At 41.9% G+C, this 15708-nt stretch overlaps 1 protein-coding gene across 5 annotated transcripts in view; it reads right to left on the bottom strand.

Moving 5' to 3' along the window:
* ARHGEF26 (Rho guanine nucleotide exchange factor 26) overlaps positions 1-556 on the bottom strand; it is a 168789-nt gene extending 168233 nt beyond the window's left edge. For 2 of the 5 annotated variants that reach the window (XM_060011455.1, XM_060011453.1), the window contains exon 1: positions 412-550. The gene's annotated coding sequence lies outside the window, so the exon portion shown is untranslated. Of the gene's footprint in view, positions 1-411 lie in introns of all 5 variants that reach the window. The other 3 variants (XM_060011456.1, XM_060011458.1, XM_060011454.1) reach the window with 3 other exon arrangements.
* Positions 557-15708: the final 15152 nt, after the last annotated feature.

The following is a 15708-nucleotide window of genomic DNA, read 5'->3' as shown; positions in this document are numbered from 1 at the left end:
AGAAGTCATGGAACTTCGCCGCCGGACAACCAGGCACGCCTTGCAGACACGCGCGCTCTGAGCCCGGGGATCACCCGGCTGCCGCGCGGGACACAACTGCGCGTCAATTACCCGCCCTTTCTGGGGCAAAAACTGCGCCCACCGCGCCGAGCAGTCCAGTACAGATATCTGGGCTGTGCCCAGGCGGATTAATCCAATCACCTCCGCGTCTTTCCCGCGCCCAAAGACCACCCGCACGGAAAGAAACAGCCACCAATTCGCCGGGTGCAAACTGATGCACAAGAAGCTTGGGACGAGTTCAGCTTTCTCGGGAAACTCGCCGCGGGACGCTCCCCTCCTCCGCCAGCCAGCCGCCCGCCCCCGTCGTTGGTCCCCTAGCGCCCTAGCTGCCCGTCTCCCAGGCGGATTTACCTTAAGGGCTTTGCAGAGCCCTAGGCCAAAGAGCACCCACCGCCCCGTGGGTGGCCAGGGTCCCAGACCGAATCGCGGCAGCAGGAGCTCTGGAGAGCTCTGCACCCGACCAGGCGTCAGCTCCGCCCCTAAGCTTGACCCCGCCCTCAGCCTTGGCCACGCCCGGGCCCGCCTCAGTCGCAGCCATCCTGGAGCAGCTGCCCTCCTGCCCGGGTCTCGTTAAAAAACACACTAGCGCACCTGGGCTGGGTGCCGAGCTCCCGGGTTCCGGGCCGCGAGATGCGGGAAAGGGGCGGCGTGGGAGCTTCGAGCGCGCAGGTCCGTTGCCTGGAGCACAGCGTGGGAACGAGCGTGGGAGCCCTGCCAGGATGTAATTTACGAAGCCCTGGGTCCCCCGGGGGATCTCCCCGGTAGAAACCCGGAATGCCGAGCAGAGTAGGGTCTGTGAAATGCGTGAGCTGGTGCGGGTAGCTCTGAACGCAGAAAGCCAGACGCCACTCAGCATTCAGGTTGTCTTAAAACACAAATCCGATGCCTTGCTCCCCTGCTTAAAATATCTTACAGACTGATAAGTTTTCTTGTTTGTGCCTGGAGTATTTCCGGAGGTATACTTACAGCCAGCTCGGGGGAGGGGAAACTGGGTGCCTAGGAAACTGGAGGGAGGGAGTGTTTTCATTCAATAATCTTTGTATCTTGTATGCTTTGGATTGCGAATGTTACCTATTAAAAATAAACGCAATTTAAATTACAAAAAAAAAGCTTATTGGTTTCTAAGCATACACAGAATAAAACTCAAAATCCTCTCCATAGCTTATGAGGCCCTACAGGAAGCGCTTACGTCTGTAGCCCAGTCTTTTCCCCGCAACACTTGTTCCTTCAGTGTTTTTAAGCCACACCCACTTAAAGTTTGACAGCCTCAGAATCTTCCCTTTTGTTCCTCCTTGACCTTCTGACCTGTCACTCCATCAGAGAGGCCTTCCCTCTTGAATCAGATTATGGCTTATTTATTTTCCCAGCCACCTGTTCTCTTCCTTTTCTCCACTTGCCACAATACTCAAATATATTTAATCATGTATTCATTTTTGTTTATCTGTTTTATCTTCTTTTGACTGAAAGCTGCAAGAGGGCAGGGGCCATGTTTCTTTATTACCCCCTCTGTATTCCAGGCATATAGAGGGCACTTAACAAATATTTGTTGAATGAACGAATGAATGAATGAGAGGAGTGATGTGAGGACAATGGCCAACTGCCCCAGGGTGCTCCGTTGCCAAGTGGTAGAAAGTTGGTTGTGTCCTGAACAAGCTCCAGCTATGTGAGAAGCATAAGGCAAAGTTGAGAAGACAGATGATTTTTAGACCATAAGATCTGTATAATTAATTCTATTAGCAAGACATATGGGCTGTTCTCCAAGTTCTCTTTTTTGGCATTCACGCATTCAGTAAGGATGTATCGAGCACCCACTGAATGCTCCTGTTTGCCCTGGACAGGTTGAATGTGATGGCCAAAAAAATTTTTTTTTTTTTTTGCGGTATGCGGGCCTCTCACTGCTGTGGCCTCTCCCGTTGCGGAGCACAGGCTCCGGATGCGCAGGCTCAGCGGCCATGGCTCACGGGCCCAGCCGCTCCGCGGCATGTGGGATCCTCCCGGACCGGGGCACGAAGCCGTGTCCCCTGCATCGGCAGGCGGACTCTCAACCACTGCGCCACCAGGGAAGCCCGATGGCCAAAAATATTAAGAGGCAATCTCTGGGTGGTGGTGAGATGAAGCCTGATGTTTTTCATGCTTATTTATACTTTGCTATACTTTCCAAATACTGTACATTAAATATATGTTACTTTGATCTGAGATATTTTTGTAAACTAGAAGAAATGGCATCAAAACATTTATAAGAAATTTTTCTAAAAAATTTACCAAATATTTTGGTTAGAAGAAATATGGCTGCTTGCATACTTATACCTACCCACTTTTTAATATGGGACATTTTCTATACTAACCCATATTACTTTTATATTGGAAAAATATAATACATTTAATTTTAAAAGTGCTTAGCTAATGACAAATGAAATGTTACCTAATTCAGAATGCAATTTGTGACTTACGTTAAGAAGTTGTAAATGGTGATGTGAGAAGCTAGCTTCTCTTCAAATTATGTTGGTTCTGAAAACAAGCCTAACTGATAATTGTGAAGAAATCGCAGGATCTCCCTACCTCATTCCTAAGCAACAACATAATACCCACCAAAACAAGAACAATGACAAAACACCAAGCTCTGTTCCTTCACTAAGGGAAGCTTGGAAATTCACAGATCTACTGCCCATTTTAGCCTCCATTCCATTTGCCACATCTATTCAAATCTAGGACATCTTTGATTGTATGTACCATGGAGAAAGAAAGAGCTGCCAATTGAACTATGACACAATGTGTTGTCACATAGGATCTTTTTAATACTTACTGAAACAGTGCTTTTAGACTTAGGTATAAATTTTTCAGTAATATGCACATTTAGAAAAGGAAAATATAAGCAAAATAAATTGATTAAAGTATTTCTACAAATTCTGTACACAGAGTCTACTTCTCCTGAATCCCTTTTCACACAGAGCATCAATAAGTGTGTTTTTCCACACAATATCATTGATAATATAGCATTTCTTAAAAGGATGTCCTAGCCTTGTCTCTGAGATTTGCTTCCTAGCCAGACACTCATTCTTCAAGTTTGATGCTGGCATAATCCTATTTGACTAAAAGCAGAGTTTTCTTGTTCATCTGAATTATATGTCACTACAACCTATGTAGCCTCTCTATTAATGGCCAGAAGGAAGTTTCTGACAAACAAGTCCCAGGCCTTCACTATTGACCTGTGTGATACATGAATTGGTTATATTAGCCTCCTGTTGTTTTGGAATTTCTTTCATCTAATCCGACACATCTGGCAATTTCTCCTGCCTTCAACTGCATTTCTTAGCATATGGCTTTGACAAATGTAGTATTAAATTGCACAGAACTCAGTAAGATGATGAAATTCGAGTAGTTATAACCATGTTCACAAATACCAAGGCAATGCCAACTATATCAGGACTGCCACCTGGCCATTGGCTGTTTCTTTAATAGTAAGACACATCCCAGTTTCAGAGATATTACAATGTGAGACCAAAGTACTTCTTAGAATTGCAGAAATACAGTATGTTAAACTATTAGGAATGATACATTCCACTGGTAAATTCTGATGGTATATATTTTTAATGAAAAAATTTTAATTTCTTCCCAGTTTTACTATCATTGACATATAACATTGTAGTAGTTTAAGGTGTACAACATGATTTGATATACGTATATACAAGTAAGTCCCGTACATACAAACAAGTTCCATTCCGAGAGTGCGTCCATAAGTCCAATTTGTTCGTAAGTCCAACAAAGTTAGCCTAGGTACCCAACTAACACAATCAGCTATATAGTACTGTACTGTAATAGGTTTATAATACTTTTCAGACAAATAACACATAAAAAACAAACAAACAAAAAATAAAGAAAACATTTTTAATCTTACAGTACAGTCCCTTGAAAAGTACAGTAGTACAGTCAACAGCTGGCATCCAAGGACTGGCATCAAGTGAACAGGCAAGAAGAGTTACTGACTGGAGGAGGGCGACGAGGTGGGAGATGGTAGAGCTGAAGGATAATCAGCAATAGGAGATGGAGGGCAAGCTGCAATTTCCCTCATGCCTGACGTTGATGGAACACACGTTCACATCTGAAAGTTCACAACTTGAAGGTTTGTATGTAGGGGACTTACTGTATGGTGAAATGATTACCACAATGAGTTTAGTTAATATCCATTACCTTGCATAGTTACAAGTTTTTATTCTTGTGATGAGAACTTTTATGATCTGCTTTCTTAGCAACTTTCAAATATACAATACAGTATTGTTAACTGTAATCACCATGCTGTACATTACATCCCAGAACTTATTTTTCTTATAACTAGAGGTTTGCACCTTTTGACCACCCTCACCCATTTCCCCCCAATGACATATTGAACTATTAAAATATTCAGTGGTATAATACAGGGTCTTAGAGGCTGAGATACCAATTATTGCTACATTTACTAAACAAATTTGCACTTATCACCAATTATGTGTCTGGAATAATAATTAGGCTAATTTTAAAGTGCAATTTGCTAACCAGTGTTATTACCTTGAAGTTAAATCGCATGCATTCTTTTTTTTTTTTTTTGGCCACACCATGAGGCTTGCAGGATCTTAGTTCCCAGACCAGGGATCGAACCCAGGTCCCAGCAGTGAAAGCACGGAGTTCTAACCACTAATACTTATTGGGTGCATTTAAGTGCCAAGCACTGGGCCAAGCCTTCCTGAAGTTTATAACTTGCTGATTAACAACATCTGAAACATTAAAATAAAAAATTAAGGCACCTAAGCTGAGTGAGGTGTATGATAAGCTCTCTGTTCTCTGAAAGCCTCTGTGAAGGAGTCTGGGTAGAAGTGGACCAGAAGAATAGGTAGAATATCACGAGATGGAGAAGAAGAGAAGGGCATCTGAGAGACATGTCCCAGCATGAGTGAAAACATGGGGGCATGGCTTGGGAACTAATATTTATTAAGTGCCAACTATATTGCAGGAACTAATTGAATCTCAAATTAATCCTGTCTCCACTTAAATAATGAAGAAGCTGAGGCTCTGAAAGTTCTTCTCATACTGCTGGAAAGGGGTTGAGTCATAATCCTAACTCAGATCTGTCAGGCTCCAGAGCCCGTGAGCTCCACATACCAGAAACTAAAATCACAAGAACAGGGAATTGGCATTTAGAAGTTGTGGGAGATAGATTTGGCTAAATGTGGGGAGAATAGAATGTGGTGTGTTACATAAACTGAGGGGGTCTGGATTTTACTTAGATAACATCTGACACTCTCTGAAAGTATTATATTTAAACTTTGCTATCTTTTAAAACAATAAATCTGATAACACCAGTCTCAGAGATAAAATAAATAAATAAAAATAAACAGATTTGTTTGTGCATTAAAAAAAATCCACCTAAGCCCATAAAATCTGAGGGAAATCTTCTCTTGGAAGGAAATTACAGAAAAATATTTAAATATATACATAACAGACAAATCGTTATATCTGTTTGATATAACAGACAAAGTGTTATATCAACATCACTCACAAATCTATAAGGAAAAGATAACAGTGGAAAAATGAGCAGAGTGAGAATACAAATTTTAGAGAAGACACAAGTGCCTTCTATACATTAAAACACACTCAGGCCCAATAGTAATAACACAATTAAAACAGTAATGAGATCATAGTTTTTCATCCATTAGATCAACAAAGATTAAAAAAAAAACACTGTTGGTAAAAGTGCAGGCAAAAGAGGGTTCTGACTCATTCATGGTAACAGTGTAAACAACCTTGCTGAAGAGCAATTAGATGATACTTAATCAAAACCTTGAAAACAGGCAAATCTTCAACCTAGTAATTCCATACACAGGGAATAATCCTGAGGAAATAATCTTTGATGTGTAAAAAGAAGTATATTGTTCAAAGATGTCCGTCAAAGCATTTCTTATGCTGGCAAAAGATTAGAAGCAGACTTTATCATTAGAAGACTCACTAGTAGGGCTTCCCTGGTGGCGCAGTGGTTGAGAGTCCGCCTGCCGGTGCAGGGGACACGGGTTCGTGCCCCGGTCTCGGAAGATCCCAGGTGCCGCGGAGCGGCTGTGCCTGTGAGCCATGGCCGCTGAGCCTGCGCGTCCGGAGCCTGTGCTCCTCAACGGGAGAGGCCACGACAGTGAAAGGCCCGCGTACCGCTAAAAAAAAAAAAAAAAGACGACGACTCACTAGTAAATCATGATGTAAAATGCAACCACCAAAAATAATAGTGTAGATATATAATTACTCATACAGAAATTCAAAACATGATAAGTGGGGGAGAAGAGCTACTTTTAAACACATTATGCAGAATGTCCTACTTCGAGGTTTTTTTTAAATTTATTTATTTATTTATTGGCTGTGTTGGGTCTTCATTGCCGCACGCAGGCTTTTCTGTAGCTGTGGAGCACGGGGGCTACTCTTCGCTGCAGTGTGCGAGCTTCTCACTGCGGTGGCTTCTCTTGTTGCGGAGCATGGGCTCTAGGCTCACGGGCTTCAGTAGTGTGGCTTGCGGGCTCTAGAGCGCAGGCTCAGTAGTTGTGGCGCACAGGCTTAGCGGCTCCACGGCATGTGGGATCTTCCCGGACCAGGGATCAAACCCGTGTCCCCTGCATTGGCAGGGGGATTCTTAACCACTGCGCCACCAGGGAAGTCCCGAGTTTTTTAAAATGCAAATAGCTATGTGTAAATACCTAATACTGAGATTTGTAATATTCAAAACGTTAGCATGTCCACCTCTGGTACCAAAATTAAAGGTGGTATTTCAGTTATACTTTGCTGTGAAACAAACCACCTTACCACTTAGAGGCTTAACATAGCAAATTTTATTATTTACTGTTCCTCACCATTCAGTGGGCTGGTGTGGTGTGTCCTTCTGCTTCTCCTGCAGGTCTCCTGGGGCTCTCGCACACTGCTGCTGCCAACTGTGGGGTAGGCTGGATTGGAAGGGCGCACAGCCTCACTCACTCGTTGGACGGTTGGTTGGTGCTGGCTGTTAGGTGGGGCTCCTCAATTCTCCCTTTCTCAGATCTTAAATATCCTGGACAGGCTTAGTATCCCTGGTACAATGAAGTGATGAGTCAAAATGACAAAGAAAAAATCTGGAAAGGATACTTGAAAAAGAGGTTTTGAGAATTGATTAGTTCTCACTGGGAAAAAAAGTACTTAAAAAAAGACTTTCTAAATAAATGGTTCTGAAGAACCTAGGGGCAGGACAGGAATAAAGACACGGACATAGAAAATGGACTTGAGGACACAGGAAGGGGGAAGGGTAAGCTGGGACAAAGTGAGAGAGTAGCATTGACATATATACACTACCAAATGTAAAATAGATAGCTAGTGGGAAGCAGCCGCATAGCACAGGGAGATCAGCTCAGTGCTTTGTGACCACCTAGAGGGGTGGGAGGGAGACGCAAGAGGGAGGAGATATGGGAACATATGTATATGTATAGCTGATTCACTTTGTTATACAGCAGAAACTAACACACCATTGTAAAGCAATTATACTCCAATAAAGATGTTAAAAAAAAAGAGAGACTTTCTTACAGCTCTTATAATAATGATTTATATATTACCCTGTGTTTTTTAAAACGCTTTTTTGAGCACTTACAATATACCAGACCCTCGTTGAACTGCTTCAAGTGTGTTAAATGACTTAACCATCACAACAACCTTATGAGGTAGAAACTACCACTGTCTCCAGTTTATGGATGAGGAAACTAAAACACAGAGAGGTTAAGTACCCATGCAGTCTTGCTCCAACCTGCCTCATAACTATTACACCATTATATTGATTTTATTTGTGATTCCATTATTCATTTATATTCATCTTTTTCACAAATAAAATGTAAGTGCCCCATTGTCAGTTTTTGCTCTATCTCCTATAGGTCTTCAGTAATGAACAGATTGATCAATTGATGATAACGTCCCAAGGAACAGCAGGCAAACCAAGGGAGGTCATCCAATCAGGAAGAGAAACGCTAAAGCCTTAGAAAGGAAGAGTTTCTGAGAGGAAAGTCAGATCGGTAGTCCTGTGTGTCGGCTAGTATTTATTTGGCTCCTGGCTGGTAGCAGGCTCTGGGCTCACCGTAGATACAGTAGTAAAGAAAGTAGGTATGATCCTGCTAACCGTCCCTGCCATGGTCTTGCTAACAGTCTGTCGGTAAAGACCAACCCCAGATGGCATCTAACGCTAGCCATGCTGCTCATTCAGTGCCCTTTCAACCAGCCCCTCCCGTCTTGGTGGGCATAAAAGCCAACATGCAGGGCTTCTGGAGAAAGCAGTCAGCGTGAACACTTAATACAGGCACCTAACTGCAAGTGTGGGAATTTTGACAGGAAAAGGGAGGAGAGAAATAGGACAGTTGCTGGAGGGAAAGGGAGAAATAAGTGGCTTTATTTCAAGACCAGGGACACTTGGCTGAAAGTCAGGCAGCTGGGTTTTCAGTTTGTGTCTGCCACTTTCCAACTGTGGGAATGAGGACACTTCATCTTGAAGACCGTAGTTTCTTCAACTGCAAAATGAAATTGTTCCCCCTCCTCAGCACAGCTGGAGAAACAGTGGTTCAATTAGAATAATTTGGATGAGGCCAGTCCAATGGCTGGGGAAAATGGGACACAGAAGTGGGGCGGGGAGCGGAGGAGATCTGACAGATGATTGTACAAAAACGAATTCCTAATTAACTCTTCCCCTATCTTGAACAGCAAATAATTAGAATAAAGTTGTCCTTTAGGCTACTGTCTCCGACTCTAGCCTAAAGAAAAAAGATCATAATGAGAAAAGGATTAGATCTTGTTGAAATGGCTCAGAGGACTCTTCTCCACAGGACCTAAGGAAACGGTGACATTTGTTCGAGAGGAAGGGCTTCCTTCTTGCTGCCAGTTTTTTCCAGCAGCATCCAATCTGCTAATTCACAACTGCAGGAAGAATGATTTACATCTGATCTATTGACCCTCCAGTGATACTGTGTTTTGAGGGGGAAGCTCTCCATTGAACTAGAGTGATTAAGATCCCAAGTGAAGCACAAGGTCAGGTGGAGAGGGACTCCCTGAACTGGTCAGGCCCCAGAAGCTCCTGTTCACTGTTGTTCTTTGAATTGTAGGGATGACATAAGCAACTGAGCAGCCAGTTTCTTCAATGGGTTCTAGTCTGAGGTCACTGCATGGCTTGGACAGACCCTTCACCTCTTTAAACAGTAGCTTCCTTGCTGGTTTGGTATTTTATTTATTTATTTATTTGAATTTTATTTTATTTTTTTTATACAGCAGGTTCTTATTAGTTATCCATTTTATACATATTAGTGTATCTATGTTAATTCCAATCTGGTATTTTTTTTTCTTTTAAACTTTTAATACATTTCTGTGGTATTAAAATTGGGGTTGTACAAAAGTAAAAAATACCCCCTGCTCTTGTCTCTAGTTTCCCACTTGGCCCTCTAGAGGCATTCACTGTTAACAGTTTGTGTATTTTATAAATTTTCAGATTTATGGTGGGACATAAACAAGCATACATATCCCCACATACACTAGACACCCACACACACACTAGTATCCTATAACGGGGTTCTTATCATTTACGTGGGATACCATTCTACACCAGTACTTATAGAGCCACCATATATTTTTCTAACATCTGCATAGCATTAGGTAGAATCAAATGGAATTGCCATTTTTATAAGTCAAAAAGAGTCAAATACCAGCAATTTCATATGGTTCCACCTAATTGTACATCATTGATTAGCAAATTTAACATTTAAATTATTTCTTCACAAAATCTGAGCACCAATTAAGAAAAAAGGTTCCTTTTAGTTCTAAATTTCCGTAATTCTTTGCTTTGTTCCCATTCTTCGATGCCTGGGACAGGTAAGATAGTAAAAGAGAATACTGTATGGAACAAAGATACAGGTATGGTTTAATTCTGCTTTGTATAATTAAAAGTCTGCTCTTAATACAATCTTAATGGTGAAATATGGTGAACATGCTCTAAGGAGAGTTGTGTTCTTTTTTGGGGAAACTGAGTTAGGGGTGATATCATCACTAATTTCCCTTGGTGATAATTTCCCAGCGTCTATGCCCCCTTCTTTTCTGTCCTTTTCTGGACCCTGTCCTTTCTCTGAATTATCAAAACGGTATGTAGAATCATAACTCTTGTTTCATGAAGTTTGTTAAGTAATTTGAACAGAGTTATCTGAATAGGCCACACTGTTCCTTTTGTATGAAGTATTTGGTGTTTGCAAGAGAAGTCAAGATAAAAAAAAATTCTGCTGTGTGCCCTCCATTTTCCAGGTAAAACTGTATCAGGAATCATGTGGGGATACTTAAAACTGGCCGATATTTTCAAGTTTTCTCCTGCCCAGATTTGTTTGGAAGAAATCCAGTCTTACCTATCTCAAAAATTCAGCAGGGACAAGCAGCTGAACTAAATTAAACCCGTGATTATTAAATTCTGTGTTTACCTAGACATTCTGGCATTTGGTTTGAAAGACAAAGCTTTTTAGAAGGGTTATTTAAATTCAGTTTTGCTACAGATTTTAAATTGGAAGAAAAATGGTAACAGAGTCAAGCTCTATAAAACATACCCGTTTGGGCTCATTACCAAGCTACTCTCACCAAGCAGTACTGACAGAGTTTGAAAAATGTTTTCCAGAGTTGAGATCCGCCACCTAGCAACCAATTTGAAAAGCTTCCTGTGCTGGCCCAAGACTACTCAAAATGCCCAGTTTTAAAATTGGTGGGTGTTTTGCTGTGCGTGGGCCACAGTCATTGAAGGGAGGATTAGAACTTTGTTTTTAGGGCAAAGACATGCAGATGAGAAGAATTGTTTAATTTAACTGCTCAACTGGGTTTTGGAATAGAGTTGGCAGGTTAAATACAAATTAATGATTGCCCCAGACATGCTGTACTAAAAATTATTTGTTGTTTCTCGGAAATTCAAATTTGACTGTGCAGTCTGTATTTTTATTTGTTCAATCTGTCAACTCAGTTTTGGAGAGAATGTTGTAGTGCAGAGTGGGGGAATATTCATAGAATATACATCACATATATTCACTTGATCCCCCAAGGCTACTGATGTTGTGGATCTAAAGTACCTTTCCCAGAGCACTGGCTATTGGACCTAGCAGGTGGCCTGAAGCATAAGAGGCCACAGGTAGGGCGGGAGCTAACAGAAGGGGACAAGGAATCAACCCGATGTTACACCCTGGGAAGCTAAACTGAGGGGAGGACAGGCAAAGGAAGGGGCTAGCTGTGCAGGAGCAGGTCTCACAGGGTGGAATGGTGCCAGGTGACGAGGGGGCACTGCCTAGACATCTGGAGGAAGCCGGAGTGGTGTGATGTCAGCATTCATTTCATTTTTAAGGAACAGAGGAGGGGAAGTAAAGCCCTCTATGTAAATGTGCCCTCTGAAGCTTGGGCTGAGATGGGAGAGGTGCAACCTGGCATCCCATAGAGGTCACTGCCACCTCCACGCAGCGTCCAAACAATCCTTAGGTCGCTTAAAGCAGCCTGGAGAGCCAGCCTGGGGCTGCGAGGCTTTGTCAAGGCCTTGCCCTTGCAGCTTCACCTGGCCCAGTTCTGAGCTTGGGAGAGGCTGTCACTTTGTCTTCAATCCAGATCACAGCCCCCATCCCCACCCCAGAAATCTGCAGCCTCTGCTTGTTAACCCAGTGGCACAAAATAGTTAAAATAGAATGCATTTGTGTTTCCTATGTGTTTGCACATTATTGAACATCTCCTGAAGGACACATGAGAAACTGCTAAATGGGGTGTGGAGAGAAGGGAACCCTCCTACAGTGTTGGTGGGAATGTAAATCAGTGGAGTCACTATGGAGAATAGTAGGGAGGTTCCTTAAAAAACTAAAAATAGGGCTTCCCTGGTGGCACAGTGGTTGAGAGTCCGCCTGCCGATACAGGGGACACGGGTTCGTGCCCCAGTCCGGGAAGATCCCACATGCCGCAGAGCTGCTGGGCCCGTGAGCCATGGCCGCTGAGCGTGTGCGTCCGGAGCCTGTGCTCCGCAACGGGAGAGGCCACAGCAGTGAGAGGCCCACGTACCGCAAAAAAAAAAAAAAAAAAACAAATTAAAAATAGAACTACCATATGATGCAGCAATCCCACTCCTGAGCATACATTAGAGAAAACTCTAATTCAAAAAGATACATGCACCCCATTGTTCATAGCAGCACTATTTACAATAACCAAGACATGGAAGCAACCTAAGTGTCGTGGACAGATGAATGGCTAAAGAAGATGTGGTATGTTTATACAATGGAATATTTTACTCAGCCATAAAAAGAATGAAATAATACCATTTGCAGCAACATGGCTGGACCTGGAGATTATCATACTAAGTGAAGTAAGTCAGAGAAAGACAAATATCATATGATATCACTTATATGTGGAATCTAAAAAAAGTGATACAAATGAACTTATTTACAAAACAGAAACAGACTCACTGATGGACGTAGGAAACAAACTTATGGTTACCAAAGGGGAAAGGGGTGGAGGGATAAATTAGGAGTTTGGGATTAACAGATACACAGTACTATATATAAAAGAGATAACCAACAACGTCCTACTGTGTAGCACATGGAACTATATTCAATATCTTGTAATAAACTATAATGGAAAAGAATCTGAAAAAGAATATATATATATATATATATATACTGAATCATTTTGCTGTACACTAGAAATTAACACAAGATTATAAATCAACTATACTTTAATTAAAAAAAAAAGAAAGAAACTGATAGCTGTGGCTACCTGTGGGGAGAGGACTGGAGTATGGCAGTGGTTGGGCGGGGTTTTGAATGGAGGTATATTTGCTCCCATTCCTTGCATACTCACTGATTTTATTTTCCTATGTGTATATATTACTGACTCAAAATAAAAATTTAAATGTGATGACTATGATAAATTCAGTCCAGAATCTGACTCATGTTTCAACTTGCATCTTTGATTTAAGATGACTCATGACAATAAGGTGTTTTAAAATAAATGCCTTTATATACTGTCTCTGTTAAAGAGGCCTGGAATCTGACATTTCATCATACTTTCTGGAAAATTTGCTCCTGAAATCAATGACAAATTAACCCTTGACAGAAAGGTTTGCTTATCTTTTTAAATGTTTACTCTGAGTTCGGTGCCATGTTGTTTTTACATATAGGTATATAAAGCTCAAAATGAAAATTTGATGGAAACTACATCAGTCTTTTATATCTTTTTTAAAAAAATAAAAGCAATACTGAATCCCACCTTGTAAGTTCTGTTAGGCCAGGTGTCTGTCTCTTTTGTTCAGTAATGGATCCCTAGGACCTAGAGCCGTTCATGGCACATATCACATGCTCAATAAACAGTTGTTGAATGAAGCAATACATGATCAATATAAAAATTCAAGCATCACAGAAAAATATGGTACAGAATGTCAATTTCCTCTAATCTCTTTCCTCCCAATTATCAGTTATTCGAGTCGCTTAAAATAAAAGAACATATCATTTACTTCTTAAGGAGTAAAAGTGTCATCATAAGTATGTTTTTAAAAAAGTTAATTGAATGATATCATAGAGAATGAAAAGACAAGCAACAGAAGGCAAGAAAATGTTTGTAACAGATAGTAACTGGCAAAGGACTAGTGCCTAAAATATGTAAAGAACTCGTTCCAATCAATTAGAAAAACTGGCAAAATACTTGAACACACATCTCATATTAGAGGAACTCCTAATGGCCAAAATCATATGAAGAGTACTCTCATTTAATCATGAGAGAAATGAAAATTAAAACCACACAGTCAACAGATGGACAAAAACGTTGAAGTCTCACAATACTAAACGGCAATGAGTATCCTGAGCAACCGGAATGCTCATATATGGTCTGTGAGTGTGGAAATTGCTTAACTCTGTGTAGATAAGTCCACATTATCTTCCAAAGCTGAATATACAGCAATTCCACCCCTAGGTATGCAAGAGAAATTCATTAACACAGCAAAATCGAAACTGGCCAGAATTGAAAACTACCCAATGATCTGCCAGCAGAAGATGGATCTGAAAATATGGCAGAGTCCTACCACGGACTTCCACACAGCAGTGAAAACGAACAAAGGGCATCTTCAGGCAACAATATGGATAAAGCTCACCGACATGCAGTCGTCATAAAGTTTTATTATGATTTCCCTAGGGGATCAGCAGGTGGCTTCAGCGGACAGACGACTCTAGCAATTCAGAAATGCCCCAGGGCTGGAATAGTTCCATGTAGACAGCCAGCTCCACCCGAGGGCTGAAGGGTCATGGGGGCTCGGTGAGGGGAGAAGAGGTTCATATAACGTCACTAAAGGGGTTTGTGGGTAAAGGGTGGACTGTGAAGCCAGGAAAACCTTCTGACAGTGACATGAAGTCCCTGACATAGAGATCAGAGGGCAAGTCTGGGGCTGAGGCTGCCAGAGCCTCTACTGGGGTCTGTGCCCTGGGGCTCTCAGGCCTGGCTGTGGGTTGAGAGAGTGAGTTTTGCTGAGATGGGGATTCTCAAGCACCTTGGTAAACACAGGCTGCAGAAACCTCAGACTAAGGAATCCACAGCGGCAGTAGCTCTGGGTCAGTTGTCTGTGGCCTGGGGTCATTGTTGCTGTTCTTATAATTGCTGCTGCCTCTGCCGCTGAAGGTCTTAGGCCCAGTTGTTCTTGAAACACATATGAATTTGTGCTCAACTCAGGTTGTGTTTCAGACATACCTCCCTTTTTTATAAGTTGGCTCTCTCATCTTCTCTGACTATTTCCTTAACTCCTGTTGCTGTCTCCTGCTGTAGTGGTGTGTTGCTGGCCCTGCCTTCTTTTCCTAACTACTGTGTGATCACGTACCTCTCTGTCATCTGTGACATCGGCTCCTTCCTCCTAGACCCATGAGTTCCAGAGGTGCTCTCATCCTTCACTACTGCCACTTATGCCTGTTGTCATCAGTTTGTTCTGAAGAATCACCCTGAGTTTGCTCTACAAACATGAAGCACTGTGAATTTTAGGGGGTTTCTATGAAGGGGTGGAGATGGAGTTTGTACTTGTGAAAAGATAATCAAAATCTGAGCTCCACCATTTTCTAGCTGAGTCTCTGAGGAAGTCCCTAAATCTCTCTGAACTTTATTTCCTTATCTTTAAGTGGCGCTAATAATACCAGCTGGGACAATCCCCAGATCAAATGTAAATATGGAATTAGAAAATGCTTGTGGGAAAGACTCTGTAAACGCTATACAAAATAAAGACAGACATTTTATTACTGATTCACAGGGGCAGAATTCTCAAAGGCTAGTGCACATATGAATCACCTGAGAAGAACTTCCAAAACACTCAAGGTCAGCTCCTGCCTAGGCCACCATGGTCTTCCGGTCTCCAGAGGATTTTCATTTTGTTGTCTGGGTCAGTGCCCATGAATCTGTATTTTATAAAGTACTCAGGTGAGTTTAATGCAGGTCATCCTTTGACCTCACTCTGAGAAAACACTGGTTTCACTTTAGGTAATAATAACTATTTCATATACATATATTATTTGCTCAAAGAAATTCCTAGCATTTCCAGATGAACAGAGGGGACATTAATATTGAGTATCAAGTTAGGGATGCTATAGGAGTTCTCTGGGAAAACTGGAAAACTTT

The sequence above is a fragment of the Delphinus delphis genome, chromosome 4 (assembly GCF_949987515.2).
Source record: "Delphinus delphis chromosome 4, mDelDel1.2, whole genome shotgun sequence".
Lineage (NCBI taxonomy): Eukaryota > Metazoa > Chordata > Mammalia > Artiodactyla > Delphinidae > Delphinus > Delphinus delphis.
The sequence above is the reverse complement of the archived record's forward strand: the minus strand, read 5'-3'. Positions and strand labels throughout refer to the sequence as shown.